Source organism: Varroa jacobsoni, unplaced genomic scaffold (assembly GCF_002532875.2).
Source record: "Varroa jacobsoni isolate VJ856 unplaced genomic scaffold, vjacob_1.0 scaffold_271, whole genome shotgun sequence".
In the NCBI taxonomy this organism is placed as follows: Eukaryota; Metazoa; Arthropoda; class Arachnida; order Mesostigmata; family Varroidae; genus Varroa; species Varroa jacobsoni.
The window spans coordinates 184,548-205,251 of NW_019213173.1; the positions used below are offsets into that span (position 1 = coordinate 184,548).

Below are 20,704 nucleotides of genomic sequence, written 5' to 3' on the forward strand. Positions count from 1 at the left end.
AGTTATCGTCATTCAGGCACTTGCGTGAGAAAGGCTGAATTAGCCATGCTCTCTAGTTCTATATAAACATGATTGATATATAGCTAATTGTAGAAAAGGCGGAAAAGGGACGAATCGTGGTGCTGAAGGCGCAAACGAGGTGTAAGCGCGTATGTGTAAGAGTCACTTCAGTGTCTGATAAATGTTGATTGGGTAAACGGCAGGATTTGTTGACATTGAAAACACCCTTCAACTTTATGTGGCCTGCCGTCGGCTAAAGGCAGGAAGCGTCATCTATTGCGTCAAGCGTCATCGGTTGACAGTGCTAGATTGTGTATGAGGTATGAGTGTGGCCCTGCCAGACTACTTTCCTTGATGCAGTCTTTGATGCTCAAAACATACCTATCGAATTTTTATTATTTTGTCAGCTCTATTATTAGGTTTTATTAATGCTCTTTTAGCTTTTTGCTAGCAAATGTTTCTGTAACATACGTCAAGCTATTTCGTTATTTTCGGTGTTTTTTTGAGCCAACTGGGACCAGCCATTCGTTTGGCGCCTGCCGGTAAATTGTAAAATTAGCAAGGTGTAATCTGCATGCCTAAAGCCAACTCAACTGATAAACGCTTCATCGCTTTACAGATAAAAACCAGTGAGTCCCCTTCTTTAACGCAGAGGCGTGCAGACAATATTAAGATTTTTACGTTAGATTTAATGATAGTATATGCGTTCAGCAACCGAAACCATTATCCACTACATTTTTCAGCAAAAAAGACGCAACTATCGATCGCAGAAGAAACTTGCTTTTTACTTTTGCTTACCAGAGATGAAAAGAATGGAGCCAGATAGTTTGTTCCAATCAACTGCGGTGTGGCTTTTAATTGACCTTCGTCCTTGACCTGTACTCTTGCCGTTAGCAAATGCCTTCTATTATGACGGTCACCCGTATGTATATCAACTCAACATGCATACATATGTTGTGCCGTTGTATAAATTGTCGATGACTGATACCCACTTAATGATACTGAAAAAAAAAACAATATAGATTACCTGACTAGTTCGAGTGATATGGTGTTAGAAACGCATCATCTCAAGTGATCGAAAAATACGAGATTTTTCATGCGTCGCTGCCCGCGGAAGATCTAAGCGAATACTAGGCGCTAGAATCTCCAAAGCCGACATCACCTCTGGAGTACCGGAAAAGAAACGGGAGCAAAATTGAGCTTTGCTAAAGTGGATGGTGTGCGTTTTAGCATAGAAGCGATGAGAGGTAATGGCATGACGGAGCTCAGCTGATCGCCATATTGTGATTCGTTTTGCAATCGACTGAGCATATTTCAGGGGGCAGTAGTTGTGATGAGATAGTGATAAGGACTGCGTGCAGACCATCTGACAAGATTTACTGATTAGTTTATAAGACTACAAGTCTATAAGAAGTTATTACTTCGACCTTAATTTTATTATAAACTCAAATTTTGCTGTTGAGCACCTAGGATTAGAGGTGGATCATGAGTTAATTTAAAGTGTGATATGTTGATACGTAACCAACCAGCATTACGTTCTCAAAACACATGAAACAAAATTTTGTGCTATGAGCTTGCGAGTCGTTCGTGTGCTATTTTTTATATGTATTTTTGCCCCATCGACCACCATTTAGCATTCTCGTTACTTAGTTACCAACGACAACGGGCACAGTTCAAAAGGCATACGGCGCATTCAGGTATTTCGGGACTATAGCTTCGTAGATTATGCCTAAGGGCCTTCTCTATCGCCATTCGATAGGCTCGTTCGATTCTGATGTCGCTAATCACATCTCTGATTGAGCCATATTGAAGTATTTGTGCCTGTTGTAAATCTGATTCTGTGAGATCGTCTTGGCGAGGGTCTGTGGAGCGAATGCTGGCTGGCGATATCGAACCGATATGGTTGGGCCCCAACGGTGGAAACCGCTGTGGATCTACCCGAAATCTAAAGCCGTGGTGAATTAGTGATAGTAACGGTCCATATGGTTGAGCAGAGTCCATTGAAAGTGGGTTGCAACCGTGAAAAGCTAAGACTTGTCTCACTCAGGTCCAGATCGATTTCCCATAACCCAAGAGGCTGGCGATCGGCTGGGCTAATGCACATTAGAAAATGCTGTTATTCTTTGTAATTTTGTCCTAATCTAGAGATCCTGCCTTGATGCATCGTCATTGTCACTAAATGAGTTGTAGTGTTTCGTTCATGCCCCTCTTAGCGTCCTTAGAGAAAAAAAGTAGGAGCGCTGATTCAGTTTGTCGCTTTTTATATCGATTTGCTTGTCGTTCAAGTAGCACTCTTTTCTATTGGGATGAAAATCGCAACAAGCTTTTTATAATTTATGTTCCAGCCAGCCACGATACTCTGCGTCGTACTTTTTAAGCAGCTTAGTTGGCCCCGTCTATTGCTGTGTGTATGTGTTTTTTTTAAAAAAAATTCTAGTGTGCTATTGTCATTTTTGAAATTAGCGTTACTTTATCCAAGGTGAAACATTGATTAATGGCGAAAGCGTTAAATGTTGAAATCAAGAATGAGTGAAAGACGCGCCAATTGGCCTAGAATCCGTGCTTGCTATTAAGATGTCGAAAATGTTGCTCTTTATATCTATGTCAAACGTCGGTGCGATTCGGGACAACATGTATTTATAATAAAAATACTCAGTTAAGCCGTTTCAAGTTGACAGATTTCGTCGTTGTGAGAAATTTCCTCTATCGGTCGGACCAAATTGTTTAGAACCTTATTTCCTTGCGTTGTCCTTTCTTTTAATTTTCTTACTGGTGGTCTACATATCATCATTTTCACAGGTCCTTATCCAAATGATAACCAGCTGGTGCATCCAACACAATCGCGACGTACAACAACTGCAACACTATGCGTAGAGCCAGCCATCAGGTTTCGTCATGAAACGTGCGGCATTTGTTCGGTGAGGAGAAAATGACCAATCATTTTAAGCAGCAGTTAATAGTAGGAATATGACTATTGGAAGTCTCTGTCATGCATAAATGTCTTACCACCAAAATGTGCACAATACTCTGCTTATAAAACATATATTTATGTTACTTCTAACGTGCTTTACATGGCTCGCATATGTGCTAGCTTTAGAACTTGAGCTGGTTATTCAGCCACGCCAGCAGGCCTAAAACAAGAAAAGTACATCTTCTTTTTTATACTTAAGCTTCGAGGCGTCGATGTACAACGTACACAACCATAGTAATGCATCTATAAGAGAAAAAGGTGCCCCGAACTTCTACTATCGACGTAATCGCTGGCTTTGTACAAACGTGTATTGGTGGACACATGATTTCATTTGAGGATAACAATCGCTAGAGGGCGCTATATTACGCCGCTTCGTTCAGCCGTCTAAGCAAATATCCATCATCAGCACTTCAAAAGCTTTACCATCGTTGTCAATAAAAATGGGGTCGTATGAAACGTGAACCGGGCTAAACTTCGTCATTGGGAATGCAGGTTATACATTTCGTATCTAGGTATAAACACTTTGATATAACCGCTCCAATGATCCGTACAATGTTTTCACATGGGAGTTGTGACCTGATCAACAACCTGGAGTAGTTTCTAATTAACACACAGTTAAGGTGTTGTTTTACTCAGCACGAAGATTGTGTGCATAGCAAATGTGAAAGGGTGCCTCACATAGCCGCGGAAATCAAACAGGATATGCTGAAAAAATCGATTCACAACCTTACTTCACTTTTGTCAGGCCAAGTCTACTTTCGACGTGAAGATAAGTAACAACCCGGTAGATACATATACTTTTCCAGCTAGGGTTTCAGTGGTCCAATTGAAATTACGTTGATTGTTTACGCAAAACAAGTCTAAGTTATCTATGAGTTAGGCAGAGCTCCGATAAACTTCTCTTAGGGACATTTCGAACCTCCGCCCACGTTGACTGGCTTGCATTAATGACACATAAATATACCACCATTTTTGCTAGTGATGAAAAGATCCTCTTGGCCTATTGGCCCTTCAGGCCATTTTGTCTCAAGGCGGGAACGCTGGTGATGTCGAACACTGAGTTGCGAATCGTTTTCCTTACGTTACTAATGGAGCATATTTCCAGGTTTTTGTGTTATTTACTATTAGGAAAGCTGGCGCCAGTCGAATAGGTTTTAGTTAAATTTACGGTGTGGTTTTACTCAGTTTTTTTTGAAGATTTTTAACATTGTCATTATGCTGACATCGCTATTAATAGGATACTGAACATCGGCTTTGATGAGACTGACCGTCTGCGCATATGGTATTCTACTGAGTATATAAGGCAAGGTGATGAAATATAGAGGAGGAAAAGCCAGCCTTTGACATCATTTTGTATGGACTGACCTGTTCATTAGTTATTTTCGCAATCTGTCCTCATCGACCTCTTTGGATACCCGCAGTACTACAGAATAAATGATTTTACTGTGATAATATTGTAACAATATCTAAAGATGTGCATTAGAATACGCCTGACGACGGTAGAGCACAATAGCTGACGATCCTATCATTCCGCTAAGGGTGTGCGCAATCTCGGAACATTTAAGCGGTCAGCTTTTTTATATTTAAAAAGGAAGATATGGTGATAGACCAGTTGCTTGCAATTTCGTACGGTAGCAACTACGTAAGTAAAACCATGCATATACTTTGAAGTTCGCTAGCAAATTTCGATGTCCATCATAAGTTACGCCTAATGTGTAGCAATCATAGTCATACATACGACATAAGCTATAATATGAATGCAGACCCACTTGGCAGTACCTTTCAGCTATAGTGTATATGCCATGGTGTATATTTTGCCAAATGTATTGTGTAAAGCAAATATTGTGACTGTCGCAATGCCCTTTAGACTGTGGCTGTAAGGAAGATCGGAAGCACTGAATAGGAATTAGACTTAAAACTTGAAGTTCCCTGGACTATTTTGTGAGAAGGTAAAGGCTGACGGATTTTTCCCCACATTTAGTAGTATTATATAACGTCGTTGCTCTTCCAATCATACCCGACCAAATGACGTTGTTACAATTAGAATTAAAGTTAAAATGTAACAACCTTTATATTTGTCAACTAAAAAAATGACAAATCGTCAAATCTACCGCTAACGACGGTTTAGCGTTAAAGTAGGTCAATACTGCCTGTGCTAAGGTACAAATCAATTTTAGATAATAGGGCTACAAAAACTAAGTACGAACTTGCATTAAGAGCCATGGTAAGAACCAAATCATGTACGTACACATGCGGGTATATTTAAAACGGAATGATCACTCTGGTGCAATTTGTCAAAATGTATGGGAACCGTGTTATATATTTCGTGCGCGCAGAAACAACCACAGTTTTTATTGGCGGAGTAGAAAGGAGAACGAGAAAAAGAAGTTTGCCACTGCAACGGGGATCGTATTAAGTTGTCTGAATTTTAGAACTTCATCTAAAGTTAACGTACTGTTCTAATTTATTCGAATTTTGAAAGGTATTCATGTTCATATATATATGTAGTACATATACACGCGCAAGTTAAGTCGCTGTGTTTTGCAGATACCTTATTTCATGTGCAGTTTGTCGAGATAGCAGAATCGGATCACGGCAACTGTTGCTTCAGTGGATACCGACGAGACGCTGAGCATGGGCATCGGGCACCTGAAGTAGGTCAGATTAGGGCTTGAGGTTTGTAATGCGGGTGTGCTTTTGACAATGCGTACATTTTACATACATAGATATTTTAGACAATACATAGATAATTTAGTTTATTTATACTTGATACGCATTATCCTATTTGACGTTTCTATTAATCGAGTAGCTCGGACTGCCGATCCAGATTTCGTTTGCGCGTCGCCGACATACACAAGACAACGCGTCAATTGTCGCCGGCTTGACGCAGTTTTTCAGTCGGGTCGAATGCTAAACCCATTTCAGTGAGTAAGTGCGATTTGAAGTTCATTAAACGTGCCTTCTTATTAGATATGTGTCAACTCTGTGAATGAATTTAACTTGTAGTATTACTATTGTATTTATCTACATACTAGCAGGCTATGTAGGCTCACGTTCCCAGGTACATCCGCAGTTATTTTATCTTGCGTTTTTGAGCCAGTAACAGTTAGTACGTATACACGTGTCTACTGTCCCCAAAGAAGCTCTAACGATTTTTCCATTTTTGGCCTACATACTTAACATACTGGAAGAAGAAAACATTTTGCATGCTTGAAAATATCTATTTACGCTAAAAATATAAAACGCTTTTATGGCTACCGGAGGCAATTAACTATTGGCAGTTTTCTTAGCAACGGTTTATAATTCCTCAATCCTTTACGATATCATATGTATATATGATATATATATATATATACCGTCAAGGCCAAGCAAAACACCAGTTGGGTGTTGGGAATTCAGGACGAATGCTCCAGTTCCCGAGAGGAATCCTGTTCAGCTATGTGGCACACAGCGACCACTCCTACCTCAGTTTTATTAGCGAGACGTCAAACAAGTCCCTAGAAACTGAGGTCGCGATGCATTAGAATGGCCACATGAGACGTGGAAACAACATCTTATTAGCCGCGAAATGAAAGTATCCCTTGGAGTGGCGTTGGTCAACAACCCAATCAACAGCCTATGGACGTCTTCAGAAACCTAACGATAGTGAGTTAAAGTAAATTACGAGAATTGCAAGTATCTTAAATTGAGCTAATAATCGTCTACAAGTTATAAACGGTTATATATTTTTAACGAAATTGATTGGCGCGATATCGACCGCAAGTTCAAAGAACCGTCTTTGACGCCAACTTGTATATTACAAGTAGTTTGTAAATCTCTACCTGGCCTGCCACAGAAATCTTGTAAGGTCCTCACTTAAAAGCTGATACTTTAAGCTTATTCTTATTTATTTTATTATTATAAAGTAATGCTATTGCGACAGCACGACAACAAAAAAATCGGCACATCTCTCAATCGAGTAGAAAATCAGCTAATTTTTCAAGGGCTAGCGTAAACCGTTTATGCTGACCATTTTTAGTGAGCTGGTTTATGGCAATAATTCAAACCAAAGCACAGTAGACATACTAAATAAGGATAAAGCTTATATCTTTATTCCTCTTATTTGCCAATCATGTTATCTTTGGCTTCCAATAAATCAATTTAGAGCCAATCAGGACAAATTCCGGAATTGCAGGATCGACTTCCATGGGAAAGTAATGAATCGGAACGTATATTGTTTAGTGCTGAAAATAAACGCGCCATTTTTTTCGAGGGTGTGAGCCCTAATAGGATTGATCGAATAGTAGTAAGAATACTGCGAAAAAGGGGGCGTTGGGCACCGAGAGACCAAACACTGGCAGGTTGAAGACCACAAAAAGCAAGTGACCACAGGGAACCTCAAACGGGGTAGCAAGTTGTTGTGATCGCGGAAACTTTTCAGCAAAACAGAGCATCAATCGTTTTCCCCTTATTGGCTCAATATAGAACACCTAGAAGTACCATAATAAAACTATAAAAAAAATCGCGTTTTCGTGAACTGGGTCTAGGACAAAACGAGAACCCGTCTACAGTATTCTTAAAATAATTTGCTCAACAACAGGTATCTATATTATCGCCGTGGACGAGAAGCTTTTGTAATCACAGCAACTCGTTTGAGAAGCTAAAGTAATAGCATTAGTAACACCTTGTGGTCTCGCGGAAGGCCTCCTGCGCCAGTATTTAAGCAATTCTCGATGGATTCTATTAGGATTCTTGCCTTCGAGAAAGAGAAATGTAGTCGTTGAGCGTTTGTTTTTAGTTCTTAACGATATCGTTGCCTGATGCCTATTATCTGATGGTACACAATCAATCAGTAGTCGCGGATAGCCAAAGAACCGATGTAAATATGTATTAAATATCATCCGCTAGTGGTGCGACTTATTTGAAATTATCAAACACACTCAACATATGCATATATATACATATGCTTACTGTCAAACTGCGCGACAGTTAGTACCAAATGCCATACGCCATCAAACACAATATCAGGGGTGCGCGTGAAGCTCGTCCTGGTAGTTATCGTCCCGTTGTCACAATGGCGCTTCGAACACTGTGCACCGTTCGCCACCGCACGTGCGCCTTCTCTCGCAGCTCCCTAATGCCCTTATAATATTCTGGAGTCCTCAATTCCTAAACCAATCTTTGTAACGGCTGCTGTTATCTTGAACACTGCGCCACAATAGAACGGATCGAGATCAGACCAGCGTCCTTCATTCAAACTTGACAACGTAACCTAGAGGTGTACGAGCCTGGTGAAGTCCAAAAATATCTATTTATTAGGTTGAGTAAATGTTTGCGGCCGTTGGAGCCGACGAACGGCGCTAGGCCTCGGGTCGATTGATCATGTCTAGCTGAAACTTCTTAGGGCCCCAGAATGATTTCTGTTTTTCCTGAGGGACGTGTATCCTCTTGCTTTCGTTGAGCGATTATCGTTAGGAGTGGTGATTTCGTGCGTATAGTCATGGAACTGGAAAAGATGCGTATCTGACATTTTGTCTCCTTCACTGTTTTCATGCGAAAAAAAAAAGCGCTGACAGGAAGACAGAAATAATTGTTTGCAAAGTCGACGACAAACGTATTACCATTTGCCAGTTTTGGTTTAGTCGTTTCAGAGCTAGGGCTTTTGACTTGAACGACGTACCATATTTTAGACGGCTTTTTAGGAACAGCAAGCGGCAGCGAACTGGAGGCACCCCTTAAGCAGAACGGCGCGGTTGACACGAGAAGAGTGACCTGGACGACTGTTGCCATTCGTTTGCATGAAGTAAAAAGTGTTTTTCCATAAACCCAGTAAAGATAAGAAACCGCCTGGCAATATGGTTTTCGGTGCTTGCACAACAGAAAAGCAAGCCATCTCCACACAAGACGAAAACTACCGAAGACGAAAAAATTATCTTTTACAACACCCTTGAACGCACGCCAGAATTGCTAGGTTCTTTTACTTTGATACGACGGAAAAATATCAATGGTTAAAAGCTGCACTTCTGCACCCAGTTGGGTGAGAAAGAAGTAGTATACTGTAAAACTTGTCGAACATCTGCGATGGACTAGAGGAAGCTGTTATGCAAGTCAACTTATTAGTGTAAGCTGCGAGATTGACATAACTAATTAAGAGGTTTTAGACTGGTAAAGGGTAAGGCAGGATAAAAGGATATGTTTGTATAATAACGCTATACCGCATACTGTTTCGATGAATCAGCCAGCGTCAACAGACCTTTACTGGGCACCTTTTCTCACCTCGCGTACAATCCCCAGCATCGCTCACTTGATTATCACTTGCTGTTTTGGTCAATGTGGCATAGCTAGGAGGATCAATATTTCAGAATAGAGGCCGAAGTCGGTGAGTGAATGGATTGCTTCCCAGCACTGAGTTTTTTTTTGACTTGACAAGATACATAAGCTAGCAGAAACAGAAACGAAAATTGCCGGTAATGAAGGACACTACTTCAACTAACATGTGTTTACCTCTTCGAAGTAACGACAATCAAACTTGGTGTTAAATTTGCTTAATCTTCGAATATTTTCGGCGCGCGCATTTTTAAATACGTATCTATCTATATAGAAATGGAACATGACTCGCAAAAAAGCATTCAAGAGGAACGGTGACTTTTCATTTTTACATCAGAACCTCATATAACGCATGTATGCATGATATTGTCCGATAGCGGTTTCATAGCCTATTCATGACGTTTGGGGTAGTCATCTTCATTGAATTAGGAGAGCTTCAATAACTATTAGCTACACGAACGCCCAACGGGCACGAATTCTGAAGCCGATAAACTTAATTTGCTCATGTAGAGTTTTTACTTTACGTAGAACTGACTGACCGACAAAAGATCCATAAGATTGTTTTCGAAGGCCTCGAAGTTTATGGCTCGAATTAACTCCGCTTTAAAAAGAAAAATATTGCATATATATATTTTATATAATGTGCACCATTCCGTTCAATACGGTAACGAATCGTTGTATCTGGGTTAAGTAAAGCTTTCCATTATAGAACTGAAATCAACTTTGACGGAGCTCTCAGGGTGTCAGTTATCGTGCTTCATTCAAGTCAGCTATATTAAGCGTGGGCAGCCCGACAAATATAATAGGGTATTATTAAAGAAGAAACCCTTTGTAACTATCGTAAACACGATCGTCTCTGTTACGTGGCGACAATACATAATCAATATCATCCTATGCCGAAGAATAAAGTAGATGTTCGAGCGAGAAAGACTTTCGTTGACGGGCCGTGGAACTCAAACGCATCTGAAAGCATTGTGGCTCGCATAAATTGCGCAAAACCAGCCTACAAATGGCGTACTTCGTATGTACATCTGACATATATTCTGATACATCAAATGCCTTTCGTTTAGGTTAGTACAAGCGATCACGTAGTGACCGTACATGCAGTTGGTTAACATCAACATTTTTACAGTATCCTATCGGCGACCGGCTATTACTAGTCCTAGGGAGGTCAATTTAAAAGCATTCGCATAAACTTAGCGAAACAGAAGTCACGGGTGGGCATCTGGCAGACACAGGTGCTAAAATCCAGAGTAATTGGTTTTGACTATTTGGAACGGTGCATTCAGCAGAAATATCACTCGCAGCAGTTTATAGATGCCGTTTGGGATCAGAGCGTGTGACACAATATAACCAGAGTTGCAAGGAAGAGACCGTTCGTGTTGCTAACGGCAGTTTTGTGTTACAATAGAAGACGATATGTACGTAAGGCGGAAATCATATGGAAGATAGGAACCGCAGAAATATAGGTGCCCGTTTGAGGGAAATCATCTAAATAACTATGATCATGTTTAATTTCCCCGTTACAGCAATAGATTGTGTGCTTACGATCGTAGTACTACAAGGAGACGCAATTTTCTAGTTTTTTGAACGAATGTATCGCACAATACAAATAACAGCATCTTATCACATCATATCGCCCCTTTTCAGTAACACGACGTTTACCTTGTGTTTGAAGTACAAGATTCACTACTTAGGTAAAAAGTGTATATTTTTAGAGTGCCTAATAATTTGTTCCTGCGTAGAACAGATCTTTCGTCTAGCCATGATATTCGATTAATAAAATCTATCGAAGGTCCGTGACCTGAATGAATGGGCTTCTATACCAATATTACTAGTCACGCGTCGGTGCTAATGTGATAGTTGAAGCATACACGCAGAAAAAAGATTTGCGCCCACAGGAATATCAGTACACGTGTCGCTGTAACATGACTAATTGTCTATGATTTCCGCAGTAAAGTGTCTCTCACATAAAGAGAACCCTATCATTAAGAGCCGATTTAGATGGATAGGCTGTTAGTGGGAAGACACAGGTTCAAAAAGTTTCATTAACGCTTCATATTTTTATCTCACCGTGACCTCTACAGAGCCCCTGCCTGGTTCACTAGATTATCGGCTTATCAGGCGATGTCTAGCTAGGTGCTTCTGACGACAGTATTTATTTTTCTTTTCCGTCACTTGGGCCATTCAAGTCCATGGGCCTGCTTCTGTGTGGTAAAAGTGTTAGGAATTTTACGCCCAGTACGGCCTAACTTAAAAATTGCTGTAGACTGCTAACTCCCAGCACAAGACAAATCGTGGATACGGTCGGTTTCAAATATAGACTTTTTCACGTATTCTTTATGTACGTATGTATTAATTCGAAACACGTTACGTACATCCGACGTTAATAGTAATAACACTTTAAATCGAGGTCCTCCGTCTGTGAATACTGTATGCCATCGAGAACGCTTTTCTCCATTGTCAGACACGAAAACTATCTCTCTTTAGTATATGTTTCTTCGTGGTATTTTTAGCACGCCGGTTTAGCTGCCAAAAATAATCACAATCTATCTTTTTTTTTCTTCAATTTTGTACAAAAATAGAATTCGATTTAGATGATCAAGCTGACCTTTGCTTTAACACTATGAAACTCCGTCTGAAAGGATTATTTCAATTACAGTGCGTCTTGTCACGGCGAGTCCCATATTAAGATTGCAACCGACGTAACCGTTTTGATGTCGGTTATTAGAGATACTTAAGACAAAAAAGAAACATAATTGCCCATTTTAGCAGAAGTAGGTTTGATTTAATATTGAAAGCTGATCATCCTCCAGAACAGGGTTGCTTTGCAGCCGCACCTGGCAGGCAGTGTTAGAACTGACCCGTATTACTAAACATTTGCTAAAAATCAGTTAATCCCTTTTTTTGGTTATTATCAATACTGTACGCGTCTCGATTTGTACAATTAGGGGGTTCGACTACGTAAAACGAGCAAAACTTTGTGGGAGAAGCAAAAAATTGGTAATTTATGAAAGTTCCTTTTCCGGAAGCTATGGTCTTAGAGAGGAAATGGCTTAAATTTGTTATTTGGCCTTAAGCACATATGTGCTGTTATTCTACATGGCTCTAATCGTTCGTTTCACCTATACAAATCTGTGGTGATTGTTATGCAAGGAAGCTATACAGCTTTGACATGCGATTTATTGACGTCCATGTATTTTTGTTAGAATTTTCAAACTTTCTGATACTACTATCAAAAGGTCCCTAGTATGATCAGCTTAGCTCGTTTACATTGTGGACCAGATTTTAGTACATCGTGTGATGTCCGGCTCTTGAAATACTTATTGCTGTGGGGTTTAATGGTTTCAAATAAATACATTACAATTAACGAAACGCTAAAGGGTTGAAGGCCCATGAGAGCCTTCGCTCGAAGTTCAGGAAACATTATATCAGTGCGCCAAGGTCGTACACGTACGCTACACGCGTAGCGCGTGTATAGATTCGTACAATTTGGTTCGAAGGTACGATTGTAAAAGTTTATAATGGAAACGCGACAATAGATATTTAAATAAAGCTCTCATCTAAAAGCCATAAGCTAAGTTTAAGGTAATAGGACTCAATATAACTGTTTATCGGCTTTAAATTACAGGACGAATTCAAGTATTAGACAAAACTTTCGCTACAGATTTAAGTATCGTTCTCTATAATATTGAAGGAATTTTACTTCATAGCACTGTCATTAAACGGACCCGACATATTGGAATTGGCCCTGGATAGTTTCGAATATGTATTGCTTTCTCTTCTAGTTGCGTATTTCTATCTTCTCCATGCCCGTTTCGCACGCGTTGCAATCGACGATCGGAAAGAAGATCCTGCCAGTATTCACGTCCAACACCATTCGAGACGCAGGTTTACCGCGAATCTTTTTGAAACCAGCTAACGACGTAGCGTATTTCGTAGCCGCAATAGAAGCCCTACTTCAGTTTTCGGAGGTGGAAGTAAAGTGTATATTTTCTATTTTCTCCAGACACAAAATCCGATTCGAAACTGCGCATCCCTAAAAAGGCTTCACTGCATCCAACTTCAATAATCAAACACTTTTAATAATTATTTTTCACTGATTAACAATAATGGGCCAGTGGGCATTTTCCGAGCGTTGGGTCCTCTTTCGACTGCCTAACCAATTGAGAGGGGAACATACATACACACAGACACGGGGTGATATGAAGTTGGATAATGCAGCGAAGAACCATCAACTTTAAGAGCGGTACTCGTTACATGCAACAATTCAAGATTTATGCCGAGCGTAGTACGTACTATGCAATATATATGTGATCCAAAACTAACTTTTCGTTTGTTGTGTTTTTAAATGGTACCAGTTTATAAAAAAAAAAAAAGAAACACGTGTTTTCAGACTCTGGTATTCCTTTCTCTGAACTTGAAAACCATATGAACCAGCATTTTGGCCTTCCCCAAAGCTTGTGCGTACGCCAGGTTTTACTTTTGATGCTCATAATTGAAAAAGTGATCCTTGCATACATCGTGGTATTATTAAACACCGTGGTACTAGAGCCTTGCTTCGGCATGGAGGTGTTAGGGAGGGAAAATGTGTGTTTCAAAATGGCTATTTTACTAGGTATATGAAAGGTAACATTTGCGTGGAGCCCATACATCATTGGGCGAGCCCGGCTAATTTTTTCAGTTAGAGGCTCGGTAGTCTAGAATACTACGTCGACTGTATCTTACGATGTTAAAGCTCCCCTTGCTGAGTTGCTAACATTTGTAACGCTGATTAATTGGTTACCTATTTCATAAATGTATGCAAACCCAACTCTGCCTGGACAAACTAAATTAAGTTGAAATAGGTGAATTTGCGAAGCAAACTTTTACAAAAACCCGCACGTACGACTATCAAGAATTGGTACGACAATATTAGCTTTCCTGAGCAAAGTTCTGGAGACCTCGCGCTTGCGTGGTCTTTCTCATAGAAGACGTCTATTACGAGGTGGCATGTTTTGTGAAATCCGTTCAAATATAGACCAAAACGCTTGTTAAATAGCCATAGGCGTACGAAAGTCACGTAACAGCCTTTTCTGGTCGGAACAAAAAAGGTTAATGTTTTCATACTGAGTTTTCCTTTGTGGAGAACAAAAGAAGCATCAAACGCGTAACGATCTTTCCCACTTTATCTTGAGGAATTTGTGATTTCGGCTGGGTTTCTGTCCGCTAGAATGACGACGAACGAGCTGTCCTCGTGCGAAATGACGTACTCACTTCACTGCGAATGAAAAAATAGGCTCAATTAGTTCCATTACAAGATCCTCTTTGAGAGACACACACACCTATCAATATTTCTAAGTGAAGAAAAGCGGTGCGTTCGATTCGGGTAACTGCGATGAAAAATGTGGGCTGCTTTAAAGCAAAATCTTCTTTTTTGCCTCGGATGTGCCACGGGAAAATTGTGCCAAATCTGACCGTTACCACCAAATAAAAAAAAACAATTCGGTGGCAATGATAATATATATATATGTAATAGAACAACAAAGTGCCCACCTACCTACTAAGAGCACACTCATCATTATTACACCGTATGTGCCGCATTGGCAGCATAACGCGGCGCCGAAGCAAAACCTGTGTAAGGCCTAGTCATTACGGAATGACGTCTGCTGCATGAGAGAAGTCATATCCTCTCCATGACCTGAAGCAATGTTTCGATGCCAGATACGATAAGGCCAGCCGAGCTCGCCAACCTACTTCTTTCCAAACTGCTCAAACCAGGCGTTGCGGTGCTGTCAAAGCGATCAGCAAAACCGCGTGAATCGGTAAGCAATTTCTTCACCCTATTATTTCTTATTACTAGGATAATCGTGCAGGGCCAACATGGGCTTTAATACTCTCGTCATGCAGAACTATCAAGATTCCCTTTAAGTGGCGTGAATTGATGTCGATTAAGGCTACCGGCCTTTTCTAGCCGTGCTCAAAAAACAAATACAAGTTATTAAATTTAGATTTACTGGATTTTTCAAGATACGATGGTACACGTGCGTACAAAGTTGGCTCACTAGTCCAATGTTGACAAATCGGTTTTGCCGTTCGTCATTTTCATTGTGTTACCTATTATCACGTCACGGAGACGAGCACGGATGCTATTAGCTATCGTAAATCAACTGCATCTATTGACTGAACAGTACGTAACCACAAAGTATAACGGACACTATGCAATTACAAGTACCTAATTGTACCGTACTGCACGTACAGAGTATTGCGTACATTGCATTCTAGTGATGGAAGACGTTCTTCTGCCAGTATGCATTATTTGTCATTGCCGTATAGAATGAATGATATTGTCTCTTACGGCGATTATTTCTAGTGTACACAGGGTGACGAGAAGCCAGCTAAAGATTAAATCCATTGATTCCCACTTGACTTCAGAAATCTATATTTTCCCACGCAGAGCTTTGCGTAATAGTAAAATGTACTAGTTTGATAGTCACATTGTTCGTGTGCTTGACGCTACCAAGAACGACTTCGCGGTGCTCCAAACCTACCGAATTTCCTATGCATAATCGTGTCCTAATGACAAGTCAAAAGGAGAGAAGAGCTTTCGTATAAGAGTGCATAGAGAAATGCTCGCTTAGCGGGAAACAAGTAAATTCACTGGTAGACGAAAAAGTTTTAGTGAAAAGGATGAGACTTATAACGGATAGCTTCAAATGATTTATAACGATTCTATGACCTAAAATACGCATGAATTGTCATCATAAAGATTGAAAGTTTAAAAGTTACGCGAAATAGCTATGGTCTAGTATGGTAATAGCTATGCAGAGATCCAATAGAAGGTTCATATTCTCTATTGGACCTTTGCATTCCCACAATAAGGTCCATGCGTCACCTGATCAAAACGTCACATGACCTATGGTCAAATTGCTCAATCAGGTTTCTCGTACAGATGGTCGATTACGTCGGACACGCTTGACTACCGTCGAGTATGGTTACCTCCTTTAGATACGGAAGAGCGCGAAGTTGTACATATTTATATTTCAATCGGGTTAGCTCCAGGCGTCGTCTCACCTTGCACACCTCTGAAAATCGCGTTTATCGCAGTACACGAAATCCTGTAGCTATTTTCGTCAGCTGTATATCTTGATCTTGAAGCGCTCGCACTGCCTTTTGGACATATTTGGCTATTATAAATTAGAATAGTTAAGGAGTTAGTGATTTACAGCAGACCCGTGTCTATCTAACTTGAAGCTTTTGGTTACTGCCAACGGTTGCAAATGCTTATGAAGTTACGAGCGTCGAAACCCAAATAATACTTCGCTACCCTATTATTACTGAATAAGCTTGATAAGAATCGGGTCTTTCTGTACTTTTTTAATGCATTTTGCAATGCACACATCAAGGACACGACACAATTCGCTAGAACATAAGCCTATAAAGAGCAGTAGGTTAAGCCGGCAGGTAAGATTCCTACACCTGAAGGTCGCTGTCAGTTTTCTCGCACATATTGTTCAAACTCTGAAGGCAGCCGTTGGCCAAGGTCGCCCGAGCAAATTTATTTACAAGGAAGCGTAGGTATTTGACATACACGGCCGGCAACAAGTGCCCTCCGTCTGTGTGGGATCGATGCAGGATATAAAATTATATTTGTACTATCCTCTGTTTCGAATCTACTAGACAGTACAGACGCCGTAAAGGAGAAGTTGAAGACAAAATTTCCATTTAACAGACCCGAAACCTGTTTAGTATCCAGGTTAAATTATGTCGAAGAAGGCGGAGTTATGAGCCTGTACTAAGGGATAAAAACAAATTGAAAAATCAATATTCTGCCTTTTAATCCAGCAAATTGGACAAAGCCTTTCAAATGGTCCATACATTGGTGCAATTTCGTTCTCCCCGTAAAAAAAATGCTTCCGACTCGATACATACAGCTACAATGGGCCAAGTGACCCTTTCCAAAAGTGACTTCTACAGGATGGGAAAATCGACAAATCCTGACCTTTTAAGTTAGTGTAGGGCCTATCACGCATGGGACTGTCTACGCTAAAAGGAAAACGCTAGATTCTTGTTGACAGTCGTTGAATGAATATGTCTACATACTGTAGGAGTATGTTAACTTTAACCAAATAGATTTACTAGGTTAAATCCGTGTACGAGTGTTTACATATTCGTGTCATACGACACTCAGTATTCTTTCGAATGGAATAGCCATGTTCGTAGAGGCCTGTTTTCTCAACTACATATTCTACGAAGAATCGGGACTCGTTTAACGAACTTTCAAGGACGACTTCCATCATGACCTACTACAATTTTACTTTGTTTGTATTGGCTAGTCATCAAAGACTCTTTCCATTTTTGGCCAATTCCAGTATTATGAAAGTCTCCTAATTTTAATCTGATTGAGTTTGGCAGTGCAGATTTTAGTTTTTTTTTTTTTTTTTTTTAGCAGTAACAACAAACTGCAAGTAACTTGAAGACCGTTGTCTTCAATCTAACTCCCAATTTTATCGATACAAGGATGATTTTGGCGTTTTGTGTGTTAGCAAGTCTTCTTCGATCGAGCTTTGAAGCCTATATTCGAGTAATATAATTTGATGATAATAATAATAATAACAATAATATTAAGCTTTGATTTTTGTGACCCTGGATGGAAGCTTTGAAACTTAAGAGACATGGACAGCGTACACAGGTTAGAATTCTGTGATCATTATTGCTTTACTATTATTACCACTGCTAGTGTTATTATCTATTAAATAATTCACCAGATATAACTTAGGACGACCAAAGTTGAAGCTAGTTAAAATCTAATATGAATATAACATATATATAAACAAACCTATGCTCTATGAGGAGAGGCTTGGGAGGTGTTTTGCTTCTGTGATTTCTTCTATGATTACTGTAAAAAAATTGTGTTTAATATTGTAGGCGTAGCCGAAAAAGCTATCATTAATTAGTAAATAAGCATCTGATAACGAGTCCTGGCGTAAAAATACAACCCTATGTCTAACCAATCCTTATTTGCTTGAAGAGTCTAATTCCGGTACAATGCGGTAATTGTGCGTCGACGTTTCGCGCGTTACTTCTACTTGTGCCGCACAGACGACTGTTTCTCTAACGAGTGTTTCTCTAATTGACCAGGAAAACATTATGCACTATGAGATTGAGCGTTAGAGACGAACACCATAAAGCATAAGTCCTAATTCTCTCTTTTAGCTTCAAATATGAGGACCCTAGACATGGAATGATTGATAAGCCGATACCCTATAAACGTGAATGGCTAACCAGCAAAAAAAAGTTACAGGACAAAACATTGTTTGTAGATAGCTTGACACTGTGAATATTAAGAAGGAAGCTATTCTAGATATGTAGTTGAAGAGACGTGGTCAGCCCAATGAAATTGAACGTGTAAGGCTTGAAAGACGGGCCTAAGGGTTCATGCGAAGAGTGGCAAACCAAGCATCCTAACGCCCTTGCCAACAGGTCGGAATGGGCTTGATTTTGTTATTAGAGTTAATACATGCTGCTCTCTAAGCCGTGAGTACCCAATGCAAACATTATTTAATTTTGATGAATTTTCAAGTCCAGAGATTTATTAACGTAAGCAGCTAGCTTGGATGGGAAGACGTGCTTACAAAGACGTACACGAAGAGACCGAACAGATAGGTTGTTGGTTGACCTCCGAGTTACTAGTTGATTATCACTGATGGTCGACTATGCCCATGACGGACTAACGTGTATAATTAAAGACTAAAGAATATTGACAGGCAGCTTCTAAAAGCTTTTAGTTCGATTTTCTAATGCTATCTGTGAGACTCAGTCCACCATTAAGAACGGACGTATTCTCTGACTACAAGGTGATTTCTAGCGTCAGTCAATCGCACGACATGAATGGAAACAGTCGTAGAGACCAAGCAAGCTATTTCGCAATAGTCCAATAGCGCCTTCTGTATTCATTATCATTGTACACAGGTAAGTTGTTGTTATAAATCAGAACACCGAGTCCCAGAAGGTATCGTCAAGTTACGACAAGCAAGCAATTAAGAGTTTGAAAACAAGGTGGACAAACTTAAGGACATGACAAAGACAAGTAGAATTTCCAAGAAATAATTTTCACGATTTATCGCCTGCGTTGCGTCATCTTCTGAAACCGTATTCTCTGCCGTACGCTTACTACACTAACTATCAACTCGTTCTTTATAACAACAAACTCGCTGTACAGATTGACTTTGTATTTCAGCGCCGACCTTTCCTGAGGCGACATCAGCTACATATTTTACCTACGACTCTATTGCTTTAGTTACATTTTCATAAATTTATTTATTTTATAGAGAAAACAAATGCGCTATAAATTGAAGACGCCTATACGAGCTTAGCAATAAATTTGCTTTACTATTATAAATAAACGTATACAACGTATATAGGGTAACATTGACTCTAGACAGGGTACTGAAATTAATCAGAGAGAAATTGAACCAGGCTATCTCTAGCTTAGGTTAGATTTTATGTAGCTACGTTAGAGCTTAGACTACGAGTCAAATTTGCTAACGCAATCTTTTTCTTTTATAATACAAATCACGATGGCATTAGGGAACCAGAGGGATTCAGAGACCGAACCATTTCGAAGATAACGCGTGAATCGCCTAAGGTTATTGCGAATATGTATCAAGTTATATATGGCGTATTCACGTACCATATGGATGAAAGCTCTATGAAAGCTTCTTTAGTAATATCATATCGTAACCGAACTCATTATTGACTGCTCATCATGTGCGTTTTTTGCAGGGAATTAACTAATTCATATGGCGCTGACGATGATATAATGCTAGTAAGGAAGCTTCTCTAGAATTCACCCCCATATAATACATCCCACGTATGACCCGGGAAATGATCATCCAGCTCACTGAACAAAACCAACGATATGTTCTTACGTAAAGCGATGTCACTGTCAATGATGAGCCATCGTAGTTCTCCCATATGGATAATTTACAACCCTATTTCCAATTTGACTAACAGTTACTTATAATACTAGAACGAACATTAGCAGCTTAAAATATCGATAAATTCATCAGTTGAAAGATACAATCTGAGATAACTTAGCATGTTTCTATATACGAATATATCAAACGAACAAAAAAAGTACCAATATTCAATCAAAATTTGTTAACTATTTTTCGAGAAGTTCAACTGGTCGTACCTCATGAGGTAATTTTCGACTCAGAACATCCAAGTGGTTCGCTTAAGACCAAACGTCGTTTTTGAGGCGGCTTTTCAACGCAGATTTTACTTGCGGCAGCGTTTTGCCCAGTATGACCCACCAGAAGTTTGGCAGAATTATCAGCATCGAAAAGACTTAGAAGCCCCTTAACGCATGATAAACACAGAAGTCTTTTTTAACTTCTTTTATTATTACGAATATTGTTCGAATACACAGAATGAATGATTTGG

At 39.8% G+C, this 20,704-nt stretch overlaps 2 long non-coding RNA genes across 2 annotated transcripts in view; one reads left to right on the top strand and one right to left on the bottom strand.

Moving 5' to 3' along the window:
- The window catches only part of LOC147753725 (uncharacterized), a gene marked incomplete at its 3' end in the record, with an annotated part of 73,630 nt that extends 52,926 nt beyond the window's left edge, over positions 1-20,704 (top strand). Inside the window, 2 exon segments of the long non-coding RNA XR_015310325.1 lie at positions 2,800-2,918; positions 20,042-20,704. This is a non-coding gene — a long non-coding RNA (uncharacterized LOC147753725).
- LOC111258862 (uncharacterized) lies at positions 177-9,446 on the bottom strand. The gene is made up of 3 exons (XR_002679241.2): positions 9,204-9,446; positions 5,523-5,620; positions 177-1,001 (listed from the first exon to the last, which is right to left on the bottom strand). It is a non-coding gene; the product is annotated as an uncharacterized LOC111258862 (long non-coding RNA).